Genomic DNA, 18,176 nt, shown 5'->3' with positions numbered 1-18,176 from the left:
CAGGCTGAGAGAGCTGAGGTTCTCCAGCCTGAAGGCTCCACAGAAAACTCACTGCAGCCTTCCAGTACTTGGAAGGGGGCTTTTAAAAAGGAGGGAGAGCAACTTTTTACACAAGCAGATACAGAACAAAGAGGAACAGTTTAAAACTAAAAGAGCAAAGATATAGATTAGATGCTAGTAAAAAATTCTTTATTCAGAAGGTGCTGAGGCATTGGAACAGGTTTTCCAGAGAAGTTGTGGATGGCCTGTCCCTGGAAGTGTTCAAAGCCAGGTTGGATGTGATCCTGAGCAACCTGATCAAGTGAATGGCATTCCCTACTCATGGAGGAGAGGGTTGGAACTGGATGATCTTTGAGGTCCAAACCAATCCTATGATTCTGTCCAAAAAATATGTGGCAAAACACACTTCTGTATTAGCATGCTTGCTATTATATTCCTATGGTTAACAGGACTTTAACAGGAGTAAAGAACTTAATTTTCTAGCATTATAGTGCCTGCCAGATCTTTCACTTTCTCCCTCAATACAACTACCTGTTATTGAAAAAACAAGCTTACACTGTGAAAAAATCCTCAACACTATACTTAGAGAATGCCAGATTTTAATTTCACTAAAGAAAACACTGGAGTTACTCTTTTGTCAGAAGAAAAGAAGAAGCCCAGAAGAATCTGGGCTCAACTGGAATTACTGTTGCAAGACTTGAGATAAAGGACAAGTACTTCATGTCACAAGGGCAAGAAGTGCCTTAATAGGGAAAGGAACCCCGCCCCCCCCCCCCCCCCCCCAAAAAAAAAAGAAAAAACAAACCCAACCAACCAAACCAAAACAGAAACACAACTCCCAAAAAAGCAACAAACCAGAAGAGTTTTGCAATTGATACAGAGAGGAAATAACTCTTGTTTTGGCTTAAGAATAAACAAAACTAAGACAAAAACAAGTTTAGTTTTATTGTCCCTAGCAACTTTCGGCAAAACACTCAGTAACCACTTTGGATATAGATGCTAAGTATCTTTTTGCCACCCTGCTACAAGCAAGAACCAAAGGAAATAAAACCAGACAGCATCCAGTCACATTGGACTTGTTCAGGTAGAAAATTACATTCTTGTAACAAAAGAGATAGAGCTGCATGAACTAATCAAAAACAGCAATGCAGCAACAGAAAAAAAAGTATATAAAATCAACTCAAAATTTAATTTAATTTTACTATAATCACTCTGCATATATTCTTAAAAGGAAATAAAGGAAGAATATCTTAATTCAAACATTAGAGCACTGAACACAACTGAATTTCTGAATGTTCAGGAAACAAAGCTCTAAGAAAAATTATAGTTTAAAGTAACACTAACATTTAACATTTTTAACAGTCTGTGTTTCTAAAATCTTATTTATGTAGATAACAAATTTTCTCACTTTTCCTTTCTTCTCCTGAGCAGTAGAAGTATGCACTCCCTCCTCTGAAACCTTCAGAGCTTGTGCTAAGTCCAGAAAACCTACTGAAATCATCTTCTGAGGATCACCAAAGAAACAGCAAAGGACAAACAACAAATTCCTTCTTCTCATATACCAGTATCACCTTCAAAATATTGGTTCCAGTCAATTTAATTGTAAATTAAATTGATTAATTATGATGAGAATATTACTCTTCAGGCACAGGGAATTTTCATAATGAAGCCTGTTAATACCTTGCAGACTAATTCAATGCTCATAGTAAAATTCTGTCATGTGTCTCCCATTCCTTCAAAAATATTTTAAGATCATGCTATTGACTCAAAGACAAAACCTATCAGGAAATTCTACACCAAGCTCTTAAAAACTTTGCAGTTACAATATTTAAGATAAGAATTTTCAGGATTAGATTAAGCGTGGGGAAAGGTCAAAAACTCAGCTCCTTTTTTGGAAATTCAGATTCTATTCTGACACCCCATATAAACTCTACAAAGTTTCAAATGTGTCCTCAAAGTGATTTCTGTGAGAACTATTAGTCCTTTTTACCATCTAAAATACCCACCAAAAAGTCATATCAACTACTTAGGGCTACATTTGCGTGCCTTTAAACTCCCTTCCTCCGTTTTTTAATTTTTATCTTCTACAATTCCCAAGTTTTTCTTTCACAGAACATTATTTCTGTGTACCAAGATACTTGTTTCTGAATGCTCATTTCCTGCCCCTCAAAGTCTTCTCTGCACTCTTGAGATCCCAAGGTTTAGGGGAGCTCCCTGTCTGACGGTCCAGGAGTCACACTGGCAGTCACTGCCACCATCAGAGACCCTCCCTGCTGGGACAGAGGCCCCTTCCCAGTGGGTGCTTCTATCCCTCACAGGGCTCTTTGCTCAATTAACAAAACCTGACTTTGGTCATCTAGCACTTAAATCCCTAAAAGCAACACTAAGAAATATTTATAAAAGTATTATAGCTATTTCAATTTACAATGAATATATCAGTTATAAAAAAAACAAAATTACAATCAGGTTTTATTTAATTCCCTCTGCTCACATTGTGAGAATGGTTTCAAAGACCTAGGATCTTGCTAGTTGCCCATGAAACACTGGTACTAAGGAATGGGACAACAAGTTATCAATATTCAAGGAAATCCTGAAACTAAGATGAATTTTATGTTCAGGCTATATGCTAACATGGAAATAAAAACAGCTGTACTGTATTTAAGCACTCATTCAAGCTTGAAACAGTTTACTTATACCAAATACATGAAAAATACACAAACAGAGCACTTCAACATAACAGTGAAATATTCTTAAGGCAAGATTACTTCATGAGGAGTCTTCAGAACTTACTGGCTTATAACTCACATTTTGACTCTCAACATTTTTCTTCAGTTTAAATTGAGGCTTATATCTCAATTCTGAACAAATCAAATAATACTGAAAATAACTTCATTGTTTTTATTAAAGCCAGTGATTTTTTTCAAACAGTTTCAAAATGCTGCTGCTACTTATGCTGTTACAAGCTTAATAGTTTTGGGTTGATATTAATGATTATCTTTTTAAAGACAGTAGGTTGAAACATCCCTATCAACAGAAATCTTCATTGAATATTGGAAATTTTCTGGAGAAAATGCTGAAAGCCAAGGTCGAGATTCTGCAAATATCTAATAAACAAGAAACATAGCTGAATTTAGTCCTAATTACTGGCTTAGATGTGTGAGATATTATACTACAGTTAAGCATGCAAAATTCTTGGGACACTCTGAACTTAAAATTAAACAGGGCAGATGGAGACTACTCTTTCAACTGCTATTTCAAGATAAAATGATTTAACACCAGCACCTAAATATTACTCAGATTTTCAACACCTTAACAACTGAGGAATTCATTCCAGGCCAAAAAAAAAAAAAGTCTGTCATGATTCATGACAGCTAAGGCACAAAAAAGGGTAATAACTGCAAAAACCTGCAAAGACCATCTCTTTTTCATTTTTTGTGTTGCTCTTACTTAATGACTGCCATAAAACACTGGCCTTGGGGTTTTATCAATGCAGATGAGCAGCTCAAGCAAAACACCTGGGGTGGGAAGCATACATATTTTCAAATTCTATACAAAAATTATAAAATTAAAGAAATCAGAAGACTCCTCTGTTTAACAACTTAAAAATACAAGCACGGAAAAAACACCAACTAATCCACCAGAATTACAAAAGGCAGGTACAATTTAATCGTTTGAACCACTGTCATTTACAGAATTTATTTGTCTCATCAACACAGTTTATATTACAAAAATTGAAAAGAAGTATTTCTGGCACTCCAAAACTTTTCAAAATCAGCACCCAAACTCATGGCTGTACTTGAAGCATAGATACATGTCTTAGAGGTTCACTGCCCTCATCTACTGACCTATAACCAAAGTGAACAACTATGGCTCTGTCCCCATTAGAAAGTAACCTGAAACCCTAGAAATGGATCAGTAGATCAAAGCAGCTGGTGCTGACACTCCTATGCTAGCTGTTCAAGAGGCTTTATTTTGGATTAGATTTCATCTGGTCTCCAGAAGCAAACATCACTATCACATGGACCATTCAAATTTTTCCAGGAATTTCATGATTGATGCAGAACTCCATGTCCCCAGTAGAGACAGAACAGCACTCTGCCCCTGCAGCAGAACTCAGACTAGTGTTCTGAGAAAGAAATATAGCTCAAACACACTGAGCCAAGCAAATGGTAAGGAGAGACAACAGTGAGATTTTCTCCAAAGCAGTTTTAATCATCCAAATCGCAATTGTAATGCATACATTGGAGTTAAACCCTACCTTTTCAAACCAGACTAATCAAAAGAGATGTCATGTCATAAACAGAATACTTGATGGCACTGAAAGACTTCAGAAAATTCTGTAAGCAGTCTTCTTAATGCCTCACAATTGAAAAACAAAAACATGATAAAAGACTATTTACTGGGTTCCACAAAAAATTTATTTCCTCTGTGCCACAATTCAGCAGAAGACATAAATCTAGATATCCCTATTTCTTAGGCTTCATTTCTCTTTTCTTCACTTATTTACTTCATCTTTTATGTCCTGTTTTCTCACTTCAAATATTTTACTTCTCTTCTTCTTTCTACCTTATTTCTTTCAGCCTTTCTCTCATTTATTTATTCATTTCCTCCTATTACCTGTGCTATTAAATACAGTAAGGGAAACGTAAATATTCTTGCAACTCTGAACTTTTAGACAGAGGTGTCAGTATTGTTTTTCCCCTGGAAAGTCAGATAGTATAATCTGAGAAAGGTTTGTAAGCACTACCACTGTGATTTAACTTCCCCTAACTCAAATTTTAAAAGGGGTTAAGATGATCATGGGCTTACTGCAATGACTCAAATCGATCTCTAAATCCTGTGCTAACCAACTATGGGAATTGAGAAAAATCAGATTAATGACACAGGAATATTAGTCTACTGTAAGACTGAAATTAGCCTGGTTCTAAACATCATCTCAGAGAACAGCCACAGGAACAAAGAAATACTAAGGGAAGCTCATCAAGGGATCTGTGGAATACAATAACTTCATTAAAGAAACACTAGATAAAATATATTTGGTGTATATACAGCTTTTTACCTAAGATGTAAAGCCAGGAATATACTGCTTAATCTCTGCCCTTTATTTTCTGGGCTATGTAATTTACATTATAATTTAATCCTCTAGATTTTAGGTTATATGCCAGAGTTTCTCCAAGAACTGTAAATTACAAATAGGATTTTTTAACCTTTTTTTTTCACATCCAATTAATTCATTAGTTGCTTAGAATAACCAAAATATTCAGACTTACCTAGTTTCACTGATGTTCAGTACACAAGATCCAAAAAGATTTCCAGAAGACTTTGCAAATGAAAGAATGGGCTTCTCTCTACATTTGCTAAATTTAGATGAAAACAAAAAAAATCAGATCTCTTTAGAGCAATTCCTAAAAAAAAAACTGTCTTTTAAGAAAGATGACACTATACAAATTTTCACATGTACATAATCTGAAAATTTTAAGTATATTATATTGCCTTTCCATTTCAGAACAAATACAGTCTTCATGTTTTAAAAATGTTACTTGAAAAGCAATATCAAAGATGCACAACACATAGAGGTTTTCAGGTTGCTCAAAAAGAAGTATTTCCTAACTTTTAACCACACACAGCCTGCACTGTCCAAAAAAATCAATATTATTATGATAAAATAATGATCTTGAACATTAGAGAATGTTCACATAAAAGCAATAAAGAGAAAAAGCAAAGAATAGAGAAAAACTGAAGGAAAAAAAATCAACAACAGTTATGAAAATATACTGCTGAAGCAGAATTTGAAGGACCAAATCAACAGTGCATGCATGATAAAGTTAAGGAAAAGCACAGAGTACAGAAGAAAATCTTCTTACTCAGTGTTTATACCTGACACTACAATGGAGTCAAGGAGATTAGACCTGTTTACTTCTCACAGTCTAGCTAGAACATGCTCAGTAGCCCTGTCTGCTTATGACTAAAAGGATTTGGAACATATCTACCTCATCTGATTTGGACAGATGAAATGGATTTAGGAAATTCATTGAACTGGTACAAAACATATTTTCAGAAATCTATCACGATGCCTAATGTAAGTGGGATAGCAGAAAAAAATATTGCAGCATAACAATTTGTTTCTCCTAACACCTTGAGTGCTTGCTCCAGCATATGCAGGTGCTTTATTTTTCCAGTGGCAAAATTTTCATTGCATTTTGCATCAAGAAAAGAGTACATTCCTCCCTCTAAACTCATCCTCAGACACAAACTGATGCTTGGTCAAATTTTAGGTGAAGGAGACATAGAACAGAGATTTAAGTCTTAGTAAATTGTAAGCAACTAAAACCAGGGTTCTGTAACAGAAAGCATCATTAACTACAAGCACTGCTACCTGTAACTCCATTCACGACCATATTTCATGTATGACCAAGCACCTCCAATGCATTATAAGCCACTAGGAATACAGGAAGGCTTTCTGCCAGCAAGACAAAATAATCCCATTTCAACAAGATTGGCACAATGTCTGCTCTACATAAATAGACTGATTTCTTGGGGTTTTTTTGACCCAGTATAAAAGTGTATGTTTTGACGCAGTCAAAAAAACAACAGAACATCTGAAAAATAATACCTACTTGGAAAGATGAAACATAAAAACACACACACGAAGTCTACAGAGGGCCATGGCCATGATCCTCATGATACACTGAATCAAAATCCCTTTGTTGCTCAAAAGATGAACCGTAAACAAACTACCCTGCTGCTCTGTGCTTGCCTCTTTGCATGCACAAAGCAATCAGCAACCTTACTGCAAGATACAAGATCGACAAATCTTGCAAAGATGAAAATCTGCACCTCCTGGCCCATCCTCAGCTGGACAGTACACAGTGTCCAATCAAAGAAGCAGGGAAAAGCAACTCTTTCATAAATAAGGTGACATGTGAACAGAGATAGTGGTAATTGAACCCTTTAAGATGCATTCTTCTGTTATATCCTTACATGAATGGGGTATTAAGTCACCTCAACAAGAGCATCTGCAAAAAAAAATCCAAAACAAAACAAAACAAAAGCCAAAAACCAGTACAAAACAAAACAAACAAAAAACCACACCACACAAAAAACCCAAACAAACAAACAAAAAAAACACTCAGAAAAGCAGTGAGCATGGCAGCACATATGCTCAATCACTGCAACACATCCCTGGGAGAGATATTAGATTAGTCTCCAGAAACCACAGGCAACATTAGCATGCTGCACTGCTGGGGACAGTGCCTTCATAAGGTCTGGGCTTTTTCTTCCTTCTAGTTTCCAAGGCAGCTCAGGTACAGTTCAGTTGTTTCATTCCATGCTCCAGTGTACAGGATAAAAGCTTATAAAAAGCTTATTTGAAGTTTATTCTTGCCCACGCACACCATTAATTTAAATCTCAAATTGAAGTGGAATGTCTACCTTGCCTGAGGTTGAAAAAGAGCTGTTTCTCCTTAAAGCATTACTGTTCTAGTAGAAATAATATCTACATACTTACTTAAATTACCTAGAAATACACTGTGCCTTGTAGAGTGGGTGGGTAGCATTAGTAGTCCAAATGTGATGTCATCTGAGTAAAAGTCTTCTTTGGCACGGTCTTCTGAAAAACAACAGAAAACCCATCATTTAATGAAAATCTGTTTGAAAAACCTTTTTGGGGATGAGCCCTTTGATTATTTCTGTTTTCTCTCCTGCCATTTCAGTAATTTCATACGCATCCTTAAATTGTCAAAAAATTCACTTTCTAATTTTTCTATTCAAGAGAATGATGTAAATACTCATGAAGGAGTATTACAACATTGCACACCACCTTTACATAGCTCTAGCACTGTCTGAAATCCAAACCCATGAGACAAATGGTAACACCAAATTTACAGATGTAATGATGTCTACAAAACATCAATATTATAAATATTGCATTACAATTGCTTCAGATTGTATTATGACCTTGCAGAACATTAATAATACACTATGCAAACTTCTGGAAAGAAACTGCATCAATAAAATCTTAACTGTGTGTACTATGGTTCAAACAGCACGCGTGAACTGCCTCAGCACACAACTAGAAACTCTCAGAGAAGATGGCATGCAAACAGCACAAGACTCCCCTTATCAATCAAACTCCCCTCACTAATAAAAAAGCAATTACAGTAAGATGTGCTGAGCAAAAGCTAACTATACAACAGATTTTTATACACAAGCACTCTACTTATTCAACGAAGAAAGAGCTCCCCACCTGCTACAGCTCATTAATTCTGTACTACTACACACCATGCTGTATTTTAAATTCACATACACCAACTTGGTAATATCATCTAACTGATGATAATCCTGCTGGAAAAATCTACTGCTACTGACCGACCCACTGCTGATATTTTCTATTCAGCACTCCCATGTGGCAAAGCATATCCTTTAAGGCATACATAAATCTATTCCCTTCCATTGGATGCAAGGATTGACGGATTTCCTTTGACATAAAATAGCCAAACTTCTAAACCCCTGTTCTTTACCACCTTGTCTCCCAGTACATATAACATAGAAAGAAGAAGCTGTCAGCCTGGGGAAGAAGAATGCCAATGTTTGAAGGAGATCTACTGCCAAGTCTAATGGGATAAGAAATACAGAACATTAACACCTACATATCTATTTTTCTAAGTGGTCAAATGACATATGAAATGTTAAAAATCAATGATTTGAATCAAATACCAGCATGTAGATAAGAAATGGCAAAATATATTCTATAGAGCAGGAAGTTAAGGTGCATTTTTTAAAAAATCTATGCCAGTTTATGAAACATTATTTTTAGTTCCTCTGTTGGCAACATAAAGTTTAATGTAACTCAATCTAAATCAACCATAAATCTAATTGTCTATATAAAGGCAGTACAAATTTAACTAAAATAATTTGGAAAAGCAATTTCAGTTATTTTAGTGAAAAAAGTTTGTAATCCTTTTGACTTGGATAAAACGGTAGTATGTCAATCACCACTGATGGTAAAAACTTCTATAGCCCCACTCTCAATTGTACTGAAATTCATATGAAGTCCTCCAGCTTGCAGAAAAATTGTGTGTAATAGAAGGTAGCAACAGAGCAACAGGAATGACTGAGATGAAATTTTCAGGCACAGATGCCTGTTATTTTGCCACTCACTTTGAAAGCAAGTTCAAGTGACAGCTAAATTTCTTAAAGGGTTAAAAAAAATATCTTATTAGTAGAATTTGTGTCCTAACCTCCCTGCCAAACTGATCAAAACAGTTTGTCATTTTCTCGAATCATTTTCCTGTCTCATTTTTTTTTCTTCAGAAGAGCTAAACCGATCAACATAATCTGTAAGTTTCTATAGATCTTTTTCCTGCTCTATTTCATTAAACCTTCTAGTTACCCCTTCTCTTGATCCAGACTACTTTTCTGATCTCATTATGCTTTCCAGATCCTGAAAAATATTTTGCTTCCTTTCCTCCAAATATGTATATTACTTGGACTTGCTTTATGCTGCCTTTTGCTTCTATATTCTCATATTACTTGTTGCTGATCGATCTTATCATCTTCTTAGAAATGAGAATTTGTTTAATTCACTCACTGTGACTCGCTTATTAACTTGAATCCTTGTCCCCCTTTCTGAGGTCACAGTCATCATTTTCTATGTCAGTGAAATTCAGATCACAAGCTTCTCAAGGCTGAAACTCTATCTTATTATCTATGAAACATCATGAAAAGCTCTAGGGCAGCACAAAATGTTTAGCTAATGCTTCTGAGCTGGAAAAAAAGACTATACTAAAAAATGAAGTAGAACATCTTAACAACATAAACAGTTCCAGAAAAATATATGATATGTAAAATTGCTATCAGTGGAACTACCATACCAGCTCTGAACAGTAGTTCTCAAACACACAACTGCTAGTAGTAGCTTGATTACACATAATGGATGTTGCTGCTGTGGATGGCAAGAAAACTTTATTAAATCATATTACTACATTAAAACTGACAGGAAAGTGTGTGTGTGTGTGTGTGTGTGAGAGAGAGAGAGAGAGAGAGAGAGAGAGAGAGAGAGAATCTGCATTTCTATTCTGACAGTTCTTGGAAGCTGTGATTCATGCTGCTACTTGCTTTTCTACTCACCGTGGAGGAAAACCCTGTTTCCTTTAGAGTATTTGTTGTTACTATGAAAACTACTTTAAAACAAGCACAAGCATAAAAAAACTATTTTGCAGTCAGTTATGATATTTTTAAATGGACCATTTTAATACTTAAAATCGAGAAATTAAAATTTGTGAAGATTATGAGTCTTGACAAGTATATTTTATATTATACAGCAGAGAATTCTCTAGAAACGAAAGCAGCACAAGCTAATGAAGTTTTCTTCACTTTTAGCATTACTAAGATTTTCAGTTTTTCTAAACCAACCAGCAGGACATGCTACATTTCACTACTAAGACTTCATGAAAACCTCCAAGTTGATTTCAGTCTGCTGTTTATTATGATAAATAAGTAATGCAAATACAGGCCAGACAGGAAAGAAGCTGAGAAATGCCATTCTAGACATAAATTCAGTTCCTGCTTTTCCACAAGTAACTCTGTGCTACAAGACAGAGGAGTGGGCTTACTGGAAATCTGATTTGGGAAATACTGTATTTTGTTCTTATGCTGACAGAAAAATATTATTTTTATTATTATTTTGCTATAATGTCACACTATGATATTGTTGGTCCCCCTCCCTTTACAAACAGCCCAATAATTCTCCTCAAGCCCTGATGACACAAACAACTCCTGGTCTCCTACCCAACACAGACCCAGTGCATGTTAAAAATAAAAGGTCAGTACCAAAATCCCACTGCATTATGTCTCACTCAAGAGAGGGCAGTGACACATTTCTCTATATCCAGCTTGCTCATTTTCCCAAAACCTGTGGTAACATTATGGTCTGTGATTTCCATCCCTCCTACAAACATGGCTACAACTGATCAACTATTTCAAAAGCTACTGGTGAATATGTAAGGAAAGAATGAGAGAAAACAAGGAAAAAGCATAAATCACATTTTCTTAGGAAATCAGGCTTAAAAAAAGGCAACTCCCTCCCTACAGCTTTTAATCGAGGAAAATTTCCTAGTTGTTTATTGAGCCAAGGAAAGAAGCAGCTTTTAGCAAAATATTTTTTATCTTTTTACAACTTCACCTGTAGGTTTCAAATTAAGCTTTGGGGAACTAAGGTGGGAAAGTTACCACATGAAACAAGACAGGTTTTTTCTATCTTGAGGCTTTTGGATGACTGGTGAAAATCCAAACATTTAACATATCTCTAACAAGAGTAATCTCAAAAATTACATACCTTCTACCTTAGCACAGGAGGAGTCTACATTCTCTGTATTCACAACCATCTTCTCAACAGCAACCTCTAAACTATTGGAACACTGTTCTGCCAAAGTGCATGTCAGTAACAGCCAAAATCCAACAGGCAGTCACTGACATTACACTTAACATGCAATGAAATAGCCACCAAGCATTTCAAATGCCCTTAAATGCCAGAAACTATTATTAACTACTTCATTAAAAACTCAAACATAAAAATGGAGACTTTTGTTTTATTTGTAACAGCAGCAGGATTCTCAGAATTTGAAATATTAAATTAGCTGTATTCATGTGTTTTGTAGTACCTTTTTTATTAGGCAGCTTAGTATCTCATGCTTTCATTAAGATCGTAATTGAAGATGTAAAAATATATATTTATTTCCTCAGTGTTTCTAACATACATTAGGAAACTCACACATTAACCTCCCACAAGAGCCACTTCTTACCAGCCAACGTGGCCTCTACATTCACAAATACTTGCCTCAATGAAGAAAGTGCTGAAACTTTCTGGAGATCTACCAGTTCAGCAGATAATGAAGTGCTTATGGGATCTGGGATCATTCTTCTGCAAGCAATGGAGATACACTCACAAACTTGTGATGCTGCAAGCTGAAAACTCTTGTAGATGAGGTCACTAGCAATACTACTCCCAGCTAGAAAGTAGTTTAAATTCTGACAGCATGCTGGGTGATCAGCCCATTCCCAGGTATTCCTCCTTTTCTAAGTGTCCCACAGCAAGACCACTACTATGCAGCATGGTTAGCAAGTTCTGTGGCTTGCTCTGGTTGTAGCAGACCCCAAAGCAGCAGAGTCTTCACTAAAACAGGGCACAAAAAGGGGATTCCACACAAAAGGATCTATAAAAAGGATCCAAAGTACCAAAGGATCTTAAGTACCAAAGCCAGGGAGAGTTGCATCATTCAGCAAGACTTTTTCAAAACTTAACAGAGACACAAACTATATTATATAAGCAACCAGTGAACACAGTATTTTGCCCTCACGTGTTTCTGGAGGCCTCGGACATAGGTAAGGTTAGTACTCACAATCCAGGTCCCTGTCCTTGCCATACATATAGCTAAGCTTTTCCCATCAAAGCAGGAGTATTATATTCTTTTAACATGCCAGCAGAGGGGAAGAGATGTGCTCTCATTTGTCCAGCAGCACAGGGTTACAGCACAGTAACCTGGATCACAGAAACTGGAAAGCAAATCTCTAGTCTTCAGGGTTCAAACCCTAATTTCTCAGCAGGCTCTGGATCACACTGAGAAGATGCATCAAATCCTAACTTTTCATTTCAGTGGCAATTTTCAGAATATGGAAGCAAAAATAAAAAGTTTTACTGGACAGAGCAGCACCAGAAGTATGCATGCCTCTCTAAGGCAGCAAAGAAGAGATGTAATTCTAGTCCTAGTTTGTAATGGCATTCAAAATTTTAAATGGAACACAGGCCAGAATATAGGTATATAAATCATATCCTTTTCCTCCAAGAAAACAACTGGCCTAGTATATCTCTTTAGCCCAATTAGACTTCAATCATTTGTCTGCAAGGAAAAGTGAGGTTCCAGGCTTTGGAGTTTTGTTGGTTTGTTGCTTACTTTGGGCGTTTCTTTTTTTTTTACAGGACACATGAACAAAGCCTCTTCCTCCTCACTCCTTTGTGCTTCTGAACAAAAGGGAGAGTCACCACAGGGTTTTGGTCCAAGTCCAATTCCATAGGTGTGCCTGAGGTGTGGTTTGAACATGCCTTTGAACAAGTGAAGGCCTAATTTACAGATTGCCTAATTTATGAATAGTAAACAGATTTAGATGCCAAGATGCTCGGTTACGATAAGATTCTGGAAGATGTGAATGAGAACAAAACTTCAGTGTTCAACTTTGGAAAACTTTACTAGTGAAAACCTAGAAATCCTCTAAGACAGACATCAATTTTATTTGGAGCTAGACACACAAAACCCATCTAAATCAATTTTGACTCCTCCATATTATTTTATGGATCTAACATAAACCAAAACCATCTCAGAGGTACCTGCAAATATCCTTTTTAGTGGAACTCTAGAAAGACCTCTATAGAATAATTATGTCACATGTATTTATTTTAAAAAACCACTTTAACTGGATCTGTCTTACTCCAAGAAGTGTTTTAACAACAGCATAATAATCTAACACCACTTTTCTTGTGGTACCAGGCTGTCATTATTGGTAAAATGACATTAGCTTCAAAACTGAAGCCTTCTCACATACTCTGAGATGATCACACACATAGTTTTAACAAAAAAGCATTGAAGTAGCCACATCTATTCCTAATTTGGCTACATTTTTATCATGAATATGAGGAATGCCCATAGTATATACTGAGCTTCAAAAGCATCACACTCCAAATATGCTATTATCACTCTTGAATCTCATATATATAACTAATTTTTAAGGATCTATATTTAATAAAATATTAATACTATTAATGATGATTTCATAATATACTCAGAACATCAGTACAGAATAAGGAAATTTACTCACTGATTTTAATGACAAAATGCAACAGTTGGAAAGAGTCCAAAGTGTGCAGCTCTAAACCGTTGAAAGAATCTGTGAAACCTTGTTATTTCCACATTATATTAAATGTATGACAACCACAGTGGACCAAAGCATTTTATGTATATGACTATATATTCTAAAAGTAGCTATAATAAAGAATTTATAATACACACAAAAAGTATGGTAAGAGAACACTAAGACTATAAATTAAAACACTCAGAGGTGAGGCATACCAAAATTAAAGTGGCTTTTACATGACAAAGGCATTTTGTGGCAGCAGTAGGGATAGAGAATTCAACCCTTCAGGGCAGCTACATTAACCCTGAGTCTTATTTCTCCTCTGTGATTTTGCATTTCACATCTTTTAAGTCCTACAACAAATAAACAGTGTAACGTCTGTCAGAGTTTCAAATTATTACAGATTCCCACTGAGTTAACAAAATAACCAATGATCCTAGTAAGTTCCTTTCCCCACAGGGACCACCTACAGAAGTCAAAGAGGTACCTTCCTAACAGATCTGCCCAAATTTGCTTGTGCCAGAGTTACAGAGAGACACTGAGATCTTTAATTTCAGATTCTGCTACGGGAATGAAGATGTGCTTCCAACACGTCTTTTTATTCTGAAAGACCACTAAATCCAAAATAATAATATCAATGCTACTAACAATAATTCAGTGTAAGCTTAAGATGAGAGAAACAGTTGAATGGTTTGGTGACTATCTGTAGTCTCACACTTTTTTTGCCTCAGGAGATAAAGCTACTGTAAAACAGCCACTGTTCTCCCAACAGCCTGGTGACTCTCCTGGTCTTGTGCCACCCCTTCAGTGGTGAACCAGTTCACTAACACTGAAAGGTTAAAAATACCTTGCAAAGTAAATAAACAGAAAGTAAGAATGGCAGGAACAATCACTACTGACTTTGCTATGCCACTACCTACTAACATCACCAATCCTCAGGAACAGTTCTACACCTGCTTTCACATTTGGCCTTCACAGTTTGCAGTGCTCATAAAGAAGCTAGTACTTTAAAAAGGCTGAAACACTAAAATGAACTTTTCTTTACTTCAGAGATCTACCAAAGCCTTTGCCTTGAGAAAAAATAACTCATGACAATGTGATGAAAAGGCACCTTTCAGCTGTAATTCCCCTTCTTCTGAACTATATTTTGAATTTAAAACTGTATTAGGATACTAATTTTCTACTTTAAGAGGAGAGCTATCCATAGTCTTCATCTATAAAACTAAGCTGAAACCATGAGGCACTGACAACAAATTATATGTGTCTCCTGAAGGAAAGCATAGATAAAGGAGCTGCTTTCAAATGAGGAAATTACCTAGTGCAGCAAACTGCATTTTTGATTCACAACTATTTTCAATACAAGTTTATTCATTTTTAATAAAAAATTCACAACTTTCCAAGTTGATAAAAATATTTCATATAAAGAACATATGGAGAAGGTGGGGGGCAATACCTCTACTGCTATTTAATATCAACTCACATTTAATATTAAACTTTGTGCAGAAATTTAAAATAGGGAGGAGAAAAAGCAAAAGTTCAAAGCTCTTAAAAGCCGCAATTTCTTTTGCAAGACCAATTCAACCACAAAGATTCATGACTTCTGTGAAATTCTATACTAAGAAGCTAATTAACCAACACTGCAAATTAAATTTAAGGTAATTACCACTCAGTTTTTAAAGTGCTTAGTACAAAGAGACTAAAGTAACCTACAGCAGAGGTTTGGGGGTCCTTAGGAGAGCATTAGTAACGAAAACACACTGCTCTCCTCACATTCTTTTATTTTACCTAAATGTGTTAAAACTTTCCCATGCAAGAACATGAAGCGGAAGAAATAAAAAACAAGGCATGGCTGAATGGCACCTTAAACTATTAAATATCAACCCGGAAGTTTGAGGGTTTTTTCCCTGTTTGAATTGCTTGTTAAGAAGCAGTAACCCTTGCCTTACCAACAAAATTCTCAGGCAAAGTTGCCATATTCTACAAAAGGAACCTAAACCAAATACATTATGTCTGATAATTTGAAAGCATGTCTATAATGAGTTTGAGGAAGTGTCTTAAGTGGATACATATGAAAATTAATATTTTAATTTATAAAAAACAATTAAGACCAGAGTTACTTTCAAGTAGAATCCCTCTGTTACAACAATCAAATGCTGTCCAATTTCAAATAACAGGCCCAAACCCCATAGATATTTATAAACAAAGTCAATATTGTTTCTGTAAAACTGAACATTGTGAAACAACTGCAACTGCTCAGACTGAACTTTGCCAGGACTACCACAGTCGAGGTGTATTTCTCAAGTACTTCTTTCTCTAGGGTATTTGCTTAAACAATCCTCTTGCCTCCTGTCACACCTGTTAGCCAGAGAAATTATACAGGTTAAATATAACCACATTAAAAAGAAAAAACAAAAACATAAAACCATGGTAGTTAATTTTAACCTGGATCATTTCCTCAAGCTAGTTATGGGACACAATTCCACGAACCGTTGTGCTGGTGCAGCTGCAGCAAGGAAGAGGCAGGCCAGGTCAAGTCAATACTGCCACCAAAAGCACTGTTTGTCAACCAGTCATTTAAAAAAAAAAACAAACACCTACTTTAAGGATTCAGAGCATCAGCTTCTATGACTGGCCACTGTGCCTCTACATGCAGTTTCATATTCCAGCCAAAGCCATACCTGACTTTCCCTGTGCCTCTTGGTAGGTTAACTCTTATCAGCACATGAAAACAACGGCCTCAAAAATCTCACTGCAAACATGTTTGATTAGTTCATAAGCACTCCTCCTCATGGAAAAAAAAACATTTCCAATTTATATCGAGGCCTAAAGTATCTGGAATTTGAAAGTGAAACCAACCAAAAATCCTGATCCACCTTAACCCAAACACAAAATTGAAGTACCACGGATTTCCAGTCCCTCGCTGGTCGTATTTCACACCTGCATGCACGGAGTATTTAACACACTGACTTTAAGGCCGTAGGAACTCGAAAACGGACCGGGGCTACTGAGAATCCCGCACGTTTTACGAGAGTGAACACGCTGCAGTTATCGCAATAAAGTTATCGGAACCAAAAAAAATTAAAAAAAAAAAAAGGGGGAGGAGGTGGGTTAAAAAAGCCTACAAGTGCATACGCAACCCCGCAGCTCCAGCCCACCTGCCGCAGGGAGAGCGCGGGGCACGCTCCCGCCGCCGCCGGAGCCCGAGGCCCCGCAGAGCTGAGAGCTGTCCCGCCGCGGGGAGGGCCCGGGGCCGAGCGGGCACCGACCGCCGCCCTCCCGCCGTGTAAACACCCGCGCTCGCAGGGCCGCCGCGGAAACCTCCCCCGCGCGTGGGGCGGCGGGCCGGGCGCGTCCCCCCGGCGGCCGCGGGACGAGTCGCCCCGGGGAGCGGCGGCCGCGAGGGGAGGTGCCGCCCGCGGCTCTGCTCGGTCCGACGCGGCCCGGCCCGGGGGATGCCGCGGAGTCCTGCGCCCGGCCTGCCCGGTTGGCGGGCGCGGGGCCAGGCGGGCAGCGCTCCCGACGCGCCCGGGAGTTGTGACAGGAGCAAAGTGGGTCACCGGGCCTAGCGGGTGCCCCGCGAGCGCCCCCCGCCCCCGGCCGCGGCCGTGCCCGCCCAAGGGCAGCCACTGCACTCCCGCCCCCCCGGTCCGCGGCGGGAGACACACGCCGGAGCTGTCAAACTTCCACCGCTCCCCTCCGCGCCGCGTCCCCGCCTTCCCCTCGCCACCGCACACCGGGGCCCGGCGGGTCCGCCCGCACCGCCCCGCGCCGCGATCGCTGCTCACCTGGCCCCGCGCTGCCTCTGCCCGCCCGCGCTGCCCCGGCGAGCGCCGCTCCCCGCGCGCAGCCCCGCGCCCGCCGCCCGCCGGCACTGCCCGACTGAACCTCCCGCTCCTGCTCCTCCGGCGGCGGCGGCGGCACAGCAGCACCCGGGCCCGGGAGTCCCCCCGACACCACTGCGCCTGCGCCGCCGAGCCCCCACCGCCGCCGGCCGCCGCGGCGCCTCGCGCCACCGCGCGTGCGCCGGCGCGCACTGCAACCCGCGGCACCCCGGGGCCGCCGCCGCCGCCGCGCGTGCGCACGAACGGCACACCGGGGAGGTGATCCCCGCTCCGCGCGCGCGCCTCGCCGCGCCTGCGCAGGGGGGAGGGGGAGGGCTGCGTGCGCTGCGCAGGCGCGGTGGGTGCGCGCCTCCCTGACCTCGGCTCACCTCGCCTCACCTCACCCCGGGCCGCGGGAAATGGCGGCGGCGCCGAGCCGCGACCGGGTCA

General features: G+C 39.0%; 1 protein-coding gene across 12 annotated transcripts in view; it reads right to left on the bottom strand.

Moving 5' to 3' along the window:
• Positions 1–17,920, bottom strand: part of CLOCK (clock circadian regulator) — a 64,385-nt gene extending 46,465 nt beyond the window's left edge. For 2 of the 12 annotated variants that reach the window (XM_054633604.2, XM_077177534.1), the window contains exons 1-3: positions 17,691–17,919; positions 7,508–7,609; positions 5,271–5,357 (exon numbers count right to left, since the gene is read on the bottom strand). The gene's annotated coding sequence lies outside the window, so the exon portion shown is untranslated. Of the gene's footprint in view, positions 1–5,270; positions 5,358–7,507; positions 7,610–11,836; positions 11,910–16,805; positions 16,955–17,060; positions 17,082–17,690 lie in introns of those variants that run through there. The other 10 variants (XM_077177535.1, XM_077177526.1, XM_077177525.1 and 7 more) reach the window with 10 other exon arrangements.
• Between the last annotated feature and the right edge of the window lie 256 nt (positions 17,921–18,176).

This window comes from Agelaius phoeniceus, chromosome 4 (genome assembly GCF_051311805.1).
Source record: "Agelaius phoeniceus isolate bAgePho1 chromosome 4, bAgePho1.hap1, whole genome shotgun sequence".
NCBI lineage: Eukaryota > Metazoa > Chordata > Aves > Passeriformes > Icteridae > Agelaius > Agelaius phoeniceus.
The sequence above is the reverse complement of the archived record's forward strand: the minus strand, read 5'-3'. Positions and strand labels throughout refer to the sequence as shown.